Raw genomic sequence first — 13,316 nt, 5'->3', positions numbered from 1 at the left:
CCTCTACCACCAATCTCCTCTCCCTAGGGAAAACTTGAGCTGCACTGACTTATGGCACTTCCCCTTTCTGAAGGGCTAGTTAGCATGAATTACTCAAAAAAAATCAGTCAAGCAGCATATGTAAACAGCAGTTAACAAAATTTCAGAGCCTTATTCAAAATAAAAACTCAAATACCTGCGAAAACAATAGCAACACACATTTTCCCTTTTTAGTTTGTGTCAGAGTAAACAACTAAATTTACCAAATAAGCCATTAAGTTTATCCTCTTGTTCTGATACTGATGCACTATATGCTGAAGAATGTAACAAGAGTTAGCACAAAGAAGGATGAGGTATCTCACAGAGTCTGAATTCACCAGCATATTAGGCAAGACACTAGTGACAAACGTACAAAATGAATCCTTAAATCTAACCCAGATTTCAGAACAAAACAGTATCTCCAAGGAGTAGCAGTCATTTCTTCCTGGCTTCAGTTTGTTGCAGAGAAAGGTTAAATATATCCATACGCTACTCAGTACCTGTTAACACCTATACAGAAGGAAAAGGCAACAAAGAAATTCAAGGAGCTGTAAGGCAAATATAACCTAGACCTGTGAGATTTTATTTCTTCATGCTTTAAAATAGACTGACAAAAAAATGGAATTGGCCGCTGCACTACGGAAACTTTCAAGTGTGACAAAGAAATAACCTACTTTCATTATCTTATTAAAAAGAAAAACAGCATCTATGTATGCAAACCAACTGACAAGCTACGCGCAAATCTCAGATTAAAAAAATCTGTACTTACAGTTTTCCAATATGGCTTGTCTACATTAAAAAAGAAATTAAAAAAAAAATACAAAAAAAGGCAGAGGCAGTAGGCAGAAATTTCCAAGTCTCCAAAATGTGGTTTATGTAACTGTTAAATTTAGATTAGGAAGCAAATTATCTTGAAAGGTCTCCAGGAAATGTAGTACAGTAAGACCATTTAAATAGGTCAAATTTCATAGTCAACTGCCAGGGAAATTATGAAATATGAGTAGAGTTAATACAACCTTTCAAATAACTAGAGGAAGAGAGATCAGTCATGTTTGGGTTTATTACTATTATTTTTTAATATCCTATCCAATCTCACAAAAAGGCTTTATAAACTGGAAAAAACACCTACTCGGACTTCGGTTGGCAGTATGTGCCACAACAAAAAGGTCTGAAAGCTTAAACAATTCACAGGAAAAGTTCAGCAAAAAAAAAAAAAATTTATTTCATTCTGCAGAGAATGAACATTTTAAGATTAGTAATATCCCCCTACTGAAGAACCCTAATAAAGTGACCACATCTATCCTACTCTCCTCTCACCCCCAAAATGAAAGCTTGATTTATTCTCTGAAGACTATACTTGGCCTACCACAAAATAAACCTTTTCTTGCTACTATTTCAAACTAAGCCTTGGTTAACATAATAATCAAAGGAGGAATGAGCCTGTTTTTAGAAACAGCACTACCAGTGACAGTCAATTCCTTTGTCATTAATTAAAGAAATAACATTAGTAGGCAAGGAAGTACACGTTACAGGAATCTGGATAACAACATAGGTCCGTATGAAGCACAATAGCAACTACCTAGTCTCCAGCTCTCTTTTCCTTGTACATTACCTTTTTACATAAGGCCATTTAGCACCTGCCACAAGGATACTGTGTGTTTAAAACCTAGAAAGAAGAACCCAAAGTATCATCTAACAGCACAATTTATCACCTGAAATAGTTAAAATTCTGAAGTCAGCTGATAGATCATAAAATCATGATGAAGAAATCCCAAGTATAATTCCCCCCCCAGCCCCCTTCCCATTCATTGGTGGATTATGGGCCAAAAGGGAACCCTGGCATCATTTCACGTGCCCTTCTACAAAGAAGATTCATCATTTGGTCTACTGCAAAGCACTTAATGGCCTTCATTTTGCTTTGTGAGTATAAAAAGAGGGTAAGTGATGCTATTTCACATTTATAACATGCTTTGATGATACAATAAAATACAGCACAGCCGGAATACAACTGCCTTTCCTACCTTGAAAACAGAAGAGCAGCTTTTAATTCCCAGTGCCACATCCACATGAAGACCCACCGTGAGGGCAGGTGGGGACAGATTTCCAGCAGAGGCCTTCAGCTAAATCACCTCACACCAAGAAGCTGGGTAAAATCGAAGTCATTCAGAAGTCATTCAAAATCAAAGTCATTCAGAAGACCAAGTCACCAGCAACACACACAGCACCACCTCGACAGCAACTCTCCAAGAGGCCTGAAAGATTAAACGACACTCTCCTCCCTGTGCTTCCCTGACACCCGGCAGTGACTGAGCAGCTTTATTTTTGGCTTTGAAGCAAGCTGCATGTGTTGGCCTGTGCACAGAGCAGCCAGGTGGGCCAGGCTGACATGGAAGTATTTCTTCACATTAAACACTGCATCCTAAAGACGGTACCACCTGAGCAAAATCAATTTAAAAAATAAAGAACATCAGACTGCCATTAATGCGAGCAAATACACCAATGCATACGTGGTGCTGCTCCTCTCTGCTTCAGTCCTCATAATTACTTTCTGCTCCTGAACGCAAGGCTGTTTTCATACCAGCTGTTTATTAACAGAGCTACCGTTTTCCTAAAAGAGCAGTAGAGATTAAGACACACAAAATTATTTCCCTCAAAATACCGTACTGAGTTTGAACGAAAGCCTGCTTCTAAAATAAAATAAAAAACAATCAGAAGGCGGCACTTCCTCCCCTGACACAGCAACCAGCCGGGCACTGCCTGGCATTGCTATGATCACAACACCAGAGATGCATCTGCCCGGCTGCAGCCCAGTGAACACTCCTCACCCACCTCTCCCAGCTCCTCAAACACCTCCCAGCATTGCTTCCACTCAGGAAAAAGGCTAAAATGAGGGCACAGCCCTCAGGAAAAGGGAACCACCGTCCTCAGCAGGACACCAACACCCTGATGGTGTCTTCTCTTTCTGCCTGACCCAGCTGGGCCCACCTCATGGCCAATGGAGTGACAAAGTTCTCAATGCAAAGAAACAAGGAACAAGTTCCCAGCAGGCATTACCACGGCTGCCACACAGCAGGTCAGTGCCTGAGGCCCAAGTGGCAGGCAGGCAGGCAGGGCAGGCCCACAGGGGAGGGAGGAGCGCCATGCTGCCAGAGGGAAGCCATCACAGTTCCTGCTTCCTCAGGCCAGCCTCACACAAACAAGCCACCTCTTGTCAGGCTGCTGGAAACTCCAGGGCAGCTAATTCATCCCTGAAGGAATCCCCCAGGAGGCAGGGGCTGGCTCACATACAGACCTTTAACTACACGCATGCACCATATGCCGCAGAAAGTGCCGATCTCAGGTACACACACGTGGAGGACTTAATCTGCTCCCAAGAGCCCTCAGCAGGGAAGATGCAGTTACTAATGGTTTGTTGCCTGTTTTACAGGGCTCCCTCAGAAGAAAACTCATACCTGACATTAACACTGAGGCAGCATCTAATAATAAAGGGGCAAAAGAAAAAAGAAAACCCCACAAGCCCATATGTACTTACTAAACAAAGATGAGGCTAAGGTCTTTGCTGTAAGACTGGTGTGGACATCCTGCTACTAAAAACTGACCAGTACGAGTCAGTTTTTGACTGGTGCAGGTTACTGCACCCAGTGCTAAGCCAGGTAAACAAGCAGATGGCTGCCCAGGGGCTCCCCGAGGGGATTCAACACCCAAAGGCAGCCTCATGCACTGTATCTGCAAGGAGATTGCAGTCATGGGCACGTCAAGCGCTGGCGAGAAACAGGAGCAGCATGCACACGCCTCTCCAGTATCACTGAGCAGAAAAGCCTCAGAGAGCAGTTAGCTGGGCTTTCTATTTTAAGACCTGGTATGATTCACATTACCTTGGCTCTAAGTGTTTTGCAGTCTTTACCATATCCACCCTCACGATAGGCTCATGTTAAGCAAGCACTGAAAGCTCTGACATTTCAGAGCTGCAGCACAGAGCAGCCATACATCATGCAGGGAGCCTCTGGCAAAGCAGGCAGCTGCATACAGGTCTCCCAAGTGCTTATCCCACAGCCTCACCGCTCGCTGCCCTTCCTGCTAATGCACACGTGGAGACAAACAGGATAAAAATCCCTGTGATGCACTCAGTCACCAAGTATTGTCCTGCTGTTGTACTGTGATGAAATTGCTCCACAGCCGGAGGGGAGAATGAAAGAAACTAACAAAAGAGTCACTGGTTAATTGAAAATTAGGCAATAACAAGTATTACACTAGTTCAAGTGAAGATGCCACTTTGCTTTATCTGCCTGATGCTGCAAGCAGTTTTCCACTTGTATCTGTTTTCTCTGCTCTCCAGCTGTATTAATGCATGCTTTCCTGACAAAACACAGGTAAGAAACTAGCATCACAGCTAGGAATACACGCAGGAAATATTATCAGAGAAGGAAAGATCTAGAAATGGATGCATTACTGGGATTCCAAAAAACAAATTTTCTATTAATAGCACAGGCAGAAGTTCTCATTTCCCAAAAGACATTTGCTTCAAATAATTGGTTATTTTTTTGGTACTTGCAAATAAAGTAAGTAGCTTTCACCATTCTCTCTGTTTTCTCCTAAGTCTCAAACAATAAAAGAATCAACAGCAGTAGAATGCATTAAATATGTTACCTCTTTTGACTCATTTATTTATTGGTTATAATACTTTGAAGAGGCTAACAACTTCGCTGCAAAGTTTTATATCACTAACAAAGCCTGAAGGATTACAAAAAACAGCAAGCTGCATCTTTATATTCTACTCAAAGGATAACAGAAAGTAAGAACACAAATATTTTCCTATAGGAAACATGAAGTTGATGACTTGTTTCCTCATCGGACAAGAAATGGTTTTCATTCACAAGCTTAAAATAAACAATCTGGATGCTGAAGTTTTCTTCAAGTAAGAAAAAGGGCACCAAGGGGATCACTGGGCAGGAACATTTAAAGGGGAAGTACTGTCACAGCCAGAACTCAAAATAATACTTGGAATATTCCAAATCACTAGTTGAATACTAACATCCTACTACATTTTCTCACATTTCACACAACACATATGCAACTGCAGTATTTAATTCTCTGTGTCAAAACATCACAACATGAACAAAGATTTACTAGACTTGTTAAAGCACTTTTTTAGTTTGAAAAACTTTCTAAAGAGACAAAAAAACGCCTTAATAAGTAATGAATTTAAATTAATTTTAATGGAAGGTCAATTAATTTCATGTTATGTGCTACAATCTATAATACTACAACACACCAATGATGTTCAGGACTCTTAGGCCAACAGATTTAAAACAGCTTTATAAAAAAGTAAGTAAGATTCCAGGTTTCTCTAAATCACCCAACTGAGGTGGGAGAAGACATTATGAAAATGATACTGTGACCAAATAATGTTTGTCCATTTTTATGTACAGAGCAGAGGCAAAAAGAAAAATTACTCTTCCCCCCCCCCCCCATTGTAACGCAAAATGCAGCAGTGACAAAATAGACAGCAAACTTACTCACTGGGGCTGACACCACCCTGGAAAGGGGAACTAAAGAATGATTGTATTTGCCCAAGGTTTCTAAATTGCCACATCTTGTTTAGGATGCATCACTTGACTGCTTTCTCAAAGACCACATAAAGTTCAGTTTCCTACCAAAGAGCCAAGCTGAAGCACTTTCCTGGTTTTTTGATGAGGGGCCACACTGACCATTAACACTACCCCAAATTCCTCCCTCCTTCCCCCCCCCATTCTTGACTAAATAAACACGATTAAAATGAGTAACACTAGACCCCCACCCTTTTGTGGAAAGCATGTCCTTACTTGAGCTGTGCTAAAGCCAAGCAAGTGGATGGAGGTGGCTTTTTTTGGCACAGGAAAAAAGGTGCCAACCCATAGGGTGGATCACAAACAGCAGCTGTACTTGAATAGGTGGAGTGAGAAAGTACAGAAAAATACTATCCTTTCCATCCTATGAGGACAAGGAACTATCACAACTGACCTTCCAAAGCTGCAGGGGTGTGAGATAATGAATCTGACTCCAAAGCAGGTCACTTCATCCACTCTCCACCTCTGTACTGGAAAGAATGAAAATGCCTACAAACCATGAAGGCAGGGAGGTGTTTCACCACATCTTTATTCATAGGTAAGAACCCACAACATGCTGCAACTGAATCACATGCTATCAAGAGCAGTAATAAAGTCTCTGCTGAGAAAGAGGGAGAGGTTACAATTAAAAGCGCAACTATAAAATTGAACAAAACAAAACCACCTTTACAGCAGAGTCACTCTCAAAACTCCACAACACAATGCAAAACCTGCACATTCAATACGTTTTGTATATGCAACTCCAGTTGGTCAGTGAAGTTTTATGAACCTGTAAAGAAGTCCCCCTCTCTGCAGGCTCTTACCCTGTGCAGCTGCAGGGCACAGGGCAGGCTGCAGCTGTATTTGTTATCAAGGGTCTGCAACTGAGAGAAGACATGTCTTAACCTGTGTTTGGGCAGAATAAAGCCACCTGAGACTACTCATCCACTTCCTCAGCTCTGCAACAGTGACCAGTTGTTCACACTGAAGCTGTGACCCAGGAGCAGCCCAGGCATGGTCCATCTGCTCCTTCGGACACCCCTGCCAGGGACACTGAGCTGCCTACCTCAACACCAACTATGGCTCCCAGTTAACATGCACAGCCATGCCACAGTGCCTATGGGATGCTTCTGAAAGGCCTTAAGGTGGTGAAAACAAACACATTCATAAAATGCCTTTAAAAACCAGGTCCTTGGGTATTCCAAGGTGAGCTGTAGCAGAAACTAACAGCACAGAGAGCTCTGCACCTATACAAGTGAGGTGCAAGACCAGCAGCAACAAACATCAATACAAGCCCGTCTGATTTCATTTGCTGCACCTGCTGAGCCACATAAGAGAAAGCTTTATGGACGAGCAACAGTAGTAGGTAACTCATTTGGGCTAAGGGCAAGGAAGTACCTTCTGGAGGGGCACCACTGAAGAAAAAGTATTTGCAGAACATGAACCTCCAACTACAGCTGCAAGAGAAGCATGCAATGGCCTTAGGGCACAAGATTAAACGAACTGAGACTTCCCAGCTGAGAAAGGAAGATGCAGAATAGGAGAGAGCTGCCATAAGTGGTTAAGAAACAGCAAACAGGATGGAGACGCTCACTGCTGCTCATGGTGCAGAAGACAAGGGATACACAGTTATGGAACAAACTTTGAACTAGAGTCGTTAAAAGAAAAAAGTCACTTAGTACAAAATTACTTGGAGAAACTCAATGCTATGGGATGTTGCAGAGGTTTAAAAATAAACAGATTGAAGAGAATTAGGCAAATGGAGGACAAGGGCTATTAAACACAATATGTCATGTCAATCTGCTGGAAATCCCAAAGTCAAAATTTTACAAGAAACAGAGTCTATATGAGCTTTTTAATGCTTTCTTTCCCTAGGTGTCTTCTATTGACCATTATCAGAGACAGTAATTGGCCTAATTCAGTAAAGGAGCTCATCCGAAACCAGACTTGCTCATAACAATTCACCTCTGTGCAGTGGATTTTATTTTCTTAATCTACCAGTTCCCAACCTGACCTCTCTGGACTACAGGTCAGATAGATGGTCCATAGGAACATGGTAAATACTGAAATGAGTGTGTTTATCAGACAAGATATTGATTATGATGAGCACAACCACCAGGGGTTCTGACAGTCGACATGCTGTTTCCCTGAAGAATTTGTTAATCGCTGTTCACTGTAGAGAGCTATTTTGGTCATAATGATTAAATATAAGATTAGCTCACTCTCAGTGTGTTGGAGTTGCTGCCTTTTTTTTCTTTTCTTAAAGAGAAATTAATAAACACTCTGTGCAAATACAGCCTACACGCACCTTAGGGCACTATCCATTCAGGCTTTTCTTTTGGGTTCTCTTCTACTCTGCAAGGCTTCAACCCCTTTAATAACTAGACTTTCAACTCCATGTTTGAAGTTTAAGACTTCACTAAACTGCCATTTTCTTTCATTTTTCCAAATCAGAATAACTAGCACAACGTTCTCATGTGAATTCTTACAGGTTTATTACCCAAAACCTTTCCAAGACACACATCTCAACTTACCCTCTCTCCTCCCTCACAGGGAAATAACCCAGAACCTGCAGCCAGCACTGTGTGCCTGAATTCTATAAGCTAAACCCTTAAAAATCTACTGAAACTACCTAAAAAAAAGTAACCATGCTTAAAATTTTGCCTGCAAAGCCCAAACATGACAGTGACCCGTTTCACCTAAGCCTTTAATTTTATTAGTCAAATCTGTCTGAGGTCATACTTTCCAACTGCAATGGCACAACACATTGTATTACAGCCCTGCTAACAGCACAGAATTAGGTGGGAGGAGAGGCCGATGCTGGTTTTGTATAGAAAGGAATCTCTAAACACTGACCCCTAAAAGACAAAGTGATGGTGCAAGAGTAGTCAAGGCCAAAGCTCTATTTGCAGAAAATCAATCGGTTATGCACAATAGCAACTGCACTGAGATGTTCAGAGCTCAGCTGGAGTCTGTAGATCTGGTTTCTAAATTCAGAGTATCTGACACTGAAAATTAGAAAAAAACACTCCCCCCCCCTTTCTTTTTTAACAGTCAAAGCAGAAGCAAGCTTTGAACTACAAGTCTTGAAACTGAGATGACTGCATCTCTTCTCTTTGCCATTCCTTATGATCTTTGGTAGCCAGCCAAATGGCTCAGCTTAGCTTCACTTTCCACATCAATCCCAAAGTTGAATAAGTAATAAAACTTGCATCAGGAGAGGGTTTTATAATCACATTAGAGACGTGCAACAGAGACCGGCTACCTTGGTTCACTTGGACAGCTTGAACAAGGCTTCATAATGAGGTACAGGTGTTAGCACTAATTAGGAATACCCAGCTCACTGCTGACATCAGCCCCTCAAAGCCATGACTGCACTTTAATCCTTTAAGCCACACAAAAGAAAAGCAGAAAGCGGGCAGACAAAAAAGGCTCTGAAAATGCCTCTGCAGAGGATTGAAATATTTTTGCTTACTTAAGGGGAAAAAAAAAAAGAATATAGAAGTGTCACAAAGCTGCAGGAAGTTTACTGTGAAGCATCTGAGCACATAAAAGCACCTAAACCTTGTGCACAAGCGGTTTTTAATTTTAGAAAGGGTATCACTGGGTACAGGACGTATTCATCACAACTATCAAAATTTATATCCAGAGAAGCAGCACAGAATGAAAAGGACTAGAAGCAGCACATGTAAATATTGTGGTAAGATAAAATTACTCTGTCTATGCCTACTAGCCTTCCAAGCATTACAGGATACGTAAAGATAGATTTTAACTGAAATTATTACAAGGAGCTCTGCAGGCTGGAACCTCATTGTTAACAGCTTCTTTTATGACTTCCTCTCCTTTAAAAGGACTTTATACTCCTTTAAAATCCACAAAGCTTTCATTTAAAGGGCAATATCTGAATGTTGAAGGTATACAGGTTCAATTTACACATTGTAAACACCAACACGCACATATTTAGGGTTCTTTAAGTATCAGTTCCTCCTTCACTTACATGCCAGGTCATGAGGTAGATGTTTTCGCTTCAGCTTATGACATCACAAGCTCCTGAAAAAATGAAAGGAGTGCTACTTACGTAGCAGGAGTGACATCAGGCATTTCATGTCTGAGCTACAGCTTAATTTTTGGCAAGTAAGTGAAGGGTGTATTATATTTTTACTGCAATTTTCTCAAGCAAATGATATATCCATAATCTAAAGCCTTAAATCCCATCATTCTAACTTAATATATGAAAAAATGAAATACATCAGCTATATATACACATACTACAACTAAAAGTAAATTCATAACAATAATCTTAAAGTTGGTTTTGCCTTCCTCTTAACACAAATGGGAAGCAACTTTACCAATACCAACAAAACAGAACTTTAATTAGCATTTTCTCTATCTTGTTTGGGGAATAACAAAAAAAGTTCAAGTAGATGCTGCACGCTTATTCAGCTGACTTAAGGAGCTGCTTTCTCCAAATACACCAATGGTTTCTTCCTTCTAGAGGGCCTTCTATGAACTGAGCATGCTTATAAATTCATGGGGGGGAGGGAGGGGGAGGACAAGTATAGAGGGAAAGCTCCCTATGGCTCCTGCTTTAATTCCTCAAGACATTCCTTCAAACCTCTCCTTGACAATCCTGGATAGTTCAGCTTCCCTGGCAGGGATTCCGCTTACTCGCCCTTTTTAATCTAGTTCTCAGCCTTGAGCAACAGCAAATATGGGAATAGAAGGAATTTTTCTCTCCACCAACTGCCCGCATTCACCTCCTGCAGCATTATGCACATGTATGGTTTGTGTCCTATTGTAATGGACATGGCAAAAGCATTAAAGTCGTTACACCCAACAGCTTAGTTGCAGCACTCCTCAGAGATGTCAGCAGTTAGACCAGTGTCTGTCCTGGCAGGCAGTCCACCCCATGCCTTAGAATAAAAAGCTAACAAAAACAGGACTGCTACAAGCTGGGGAACAAAGTATTAGAAAGCAGAAATTCAAGTAAAAACCAAGGAACTGATAACTGCAAACCCTGCCAGAAGAAGAATAAAAGGGGGAGGAGGGGATGGCAATGTCTTTCTAACTGAAATAAGGCAGTTTCTGGCCCAAGCGTCAGCACCATGCTGTAACGTTTCTGCTTCTCCACCCATCTGCAGCACAAGAAGAGGATACCACCACCCATCCACTGAGGAGTGGCACAGATTCTATTACTTAGTACAACTATTGTTGCTCAACTTTGGCTGTGGCATCAAAGGAAAATGTTTCCTTCCAATTGCGGGGGTAGGGGAACACACAGTATATTATAGCTCCTGTATGCTGACCTTAGAAAATTGTAAGGTTTTGGCAAAGTTGTCTTTGAGTTTTTTGTCTTTAGGTTTTTTATCTTTGAGCATTTTTTTTGTATCAACCCAGTTTCCTCTTTCCATCTCCTTTATACAGTCTCTGGCTATAACCACATTAAGCAATTAATTTTGAGCAATGCTAGAAGATCTGTAGATCAAAGCAGTACCACAGCCAAGGTTGCCAAAACATGAATCACACTATGTGGGTCGAGTTTTTAACTGGAGATAAGCAGATATACACCACTGCTGCCACCACCACATGCATGGCCTGAAGCGATCACAGGGTCCATGAGCAGGAGACAAAATGCACTTGGCATCGATGGGTGCCTCCAGTCTCTATCCAGAGGGACTCAGCTCGTGTGCAGCAGAAACATGGTTTGCTGAGCTGACACACAACACAGTGAGAGGTGGTGACGAGAGGGACTTGTGCTAAAAGCCCACTGCTGCTCTGCCACAAAACACTGGTACTAATGCTGCTTCTACCCTCTGGCTAAGAAATGCCGAGAACCTCACCCACAAAACGCACTGGGGAAGGGAGAGCAAAGGAAGATACAAAGTAAAGAATGAGTGAGTGGCTGGATCAAATTTTCAAGCATGACTTCGAACAAATTCTTCTTATGAGACGTTTCATTAAGGCCTAATTTTTTAGAGTCCCAACTGAAGCCCTTTAATGTAAGTTTTCCATAGAAACACAAGCGAAGTCCTGGTCGTGGCAGCCCAAATGACATCATTAAAATGCAACACAGCCTACAACTTTTAAGTGTGAACAAAACCACAGCTTTTGCCTCCCCGCTGAACCACAAAACTATTATATTTTTGAACTCCTCATTAAAAACACATTTGTTTGCTCAGTTAAATGCCAAGATGAACTCTGAAATACCAAAAGGTTCAACTAAAAATCTTTTCTTTCTCTAACCCTTACACTACAGTCCCAATCTTCAGTCCCAACTTGATTTATTTCACAACCATATATAAATACACAAGATAACATGAAAGATAGAGCTGACATCACAAATTACCATTCCCCCCTTTTCTCCTTTTATTTTTTTTTGAAAGCCAGTCTTAACATATTGATTCTGAAACACTAAATTAAATCACCTCAAGTTAACGAGCAGGGAACTCTTCCCTAGCAGGTGAAAAGAACAAACAGAAGAGTGCTCCACAGCCTAGAAGGGTGCTAACCCCCCAAATCTCTCCATCAAGAGCAAGTTCAGGAGCAGGGTAAGGATCACGCTGGAGACACTCGCCCTCCTCTCTGCACGTACTGTGTCAACAGACCCCAAATTTCTACTCCTGGTGTGCATTTGAAAAAGCATGAAGGCAGCACCAGAAACTGTAGTGCGGAGAAACAGAAAAGAGAAAAAAAAATATTTAAGGAAACTAAAGGACAATGCAGACACAGAAAAAAAAAAAAGGAAAAAAAGACAAAAAAAAAAAAAAAAGACCCTGGAAATGCACAGTAGCTTTTCATACTGCCTGGAAACTAAGCATCACCAGGGGAAAAAAAGCATCAGGAAGATTTATTTCTTAAAACACAACTTTTAACAACAGAAAGCCATTTGGAACAAAGACCTATTTTTGCAGTTATCACTACTGTTATACTATCATTCCCTCTGTAATTTACCATAGTACTTGCCAACAGCCAAGCCTCCAAAACAAGAACCGTGCTGGTTGGAACAGCGCTTCATGCTTCTCTCCTTAACCATCCTGCACGCTTCACTGCCATTTTCAATAAGAGAGGGACTCAGGAGAAAAGATCGGCCTGGGTGCTGGAAAAGCGCACCAAGATGGGACCAAGAGCTCAGACTGCATAGCAGAGGCTCCACATCCTCTCCAGGTGTGCCCCTTCCACTGCTAGAAAGCACATTCCAGCACTTATAGCACACATCTCCCCTGACAGAGCTCAAGCCCTTTACCAAGTCTCTCTTTGCACTGGACCCTGGAAGAGATTACCCCTTTCCTCTTTACACAGTTAACTTCATGCTTGAACAATTAGTACGCCTTAGTCTTTTCTCCAGACTAAATAAAACTCCATTTTTCACCCTCTGCTCATAGGCCACGTTTTCAATATTTCTGATCCTTCTAGTTGCTGCTCTCCACCACCTTTCTCGTGCTGGTGCACAAAACCACTGCAAGGTTGTGATGCCCAAATCTGGGTGAAGTCTTCCAGCTGAACCCTTCCCTAGACGTAAAACATTTTTTCCTTGTTACAGAAAACCATTATTTACCGTCTTGTGAGTCACATATAATAATACTGTGAGTGAACTCCAGTGTGGCTGCTTTTGCAACACAACTGCTGCCTCATGTCCTGGCCATAAACAATCACTGCTATTGGGCCCATCGCTCCCAGTCTGCCAGTGTAGAGCCAGACCCTCCCATCACAGCT

The 13,316-nt window shown here is 41.6% G+C and overlaps 1 protein-coding gene across 8 annotated transcripts in view; it reads right to left on the bottom strand.

Annotated features, from left to right (window-relative positions):
• The window catches only part of JADE3 (jade family PHD finger 3), a 67,713-nt gene that overhangs the window by 38,052 nt on the left and 16,345 nt on the right, over positions 1-13,316 (bottom strand). For 3 of the 8 annotated variants that reach the window (XM_057404495.1, XM_057404497.1, XM_057404496.1), the window contains exon 2: positions 9,601-9,653. The exons of 3 other annotated variants lie outside the window; for them this stretch is intronic. The gene's annotated coding sequence lies outside the window, so the exon portion shown is untranslated. Of the gene's footprint in view, positions 1-2,847; positions 2,867-6,018; positions 6,166-9,600; positions 9,654-13,316 lie in introns of those variants that run through there. 2 more of the 8 variants (XM_057404500.1, XM_057404501.1) reach the window with 2 other exon arrangements.

The sequence above is a fragment of the Pezoporus wallicus genome, unplaced genomic scaffold (assembly GCF_028554395.1).
Source record: "Pezoporus wallicus isolate ANWC-B61680 ecotype Strahan unplaced genomic scaffold, APGP_CSIRO_Pwel_v1 contig_5787, whole genome shotgun sequence".
NCBI classification, from domain to species: Eukaryota; Metazoa; Chordata; class Aves; order Psittaciformes; family Psittacidae; genus Pezoporus; species Pezoporus wallicus.
The sequence above is the reverse complement of the archived record's forward strand: the minus strand, read 5'-3'. Positions and strand labels throughout refer to the sequence as shown.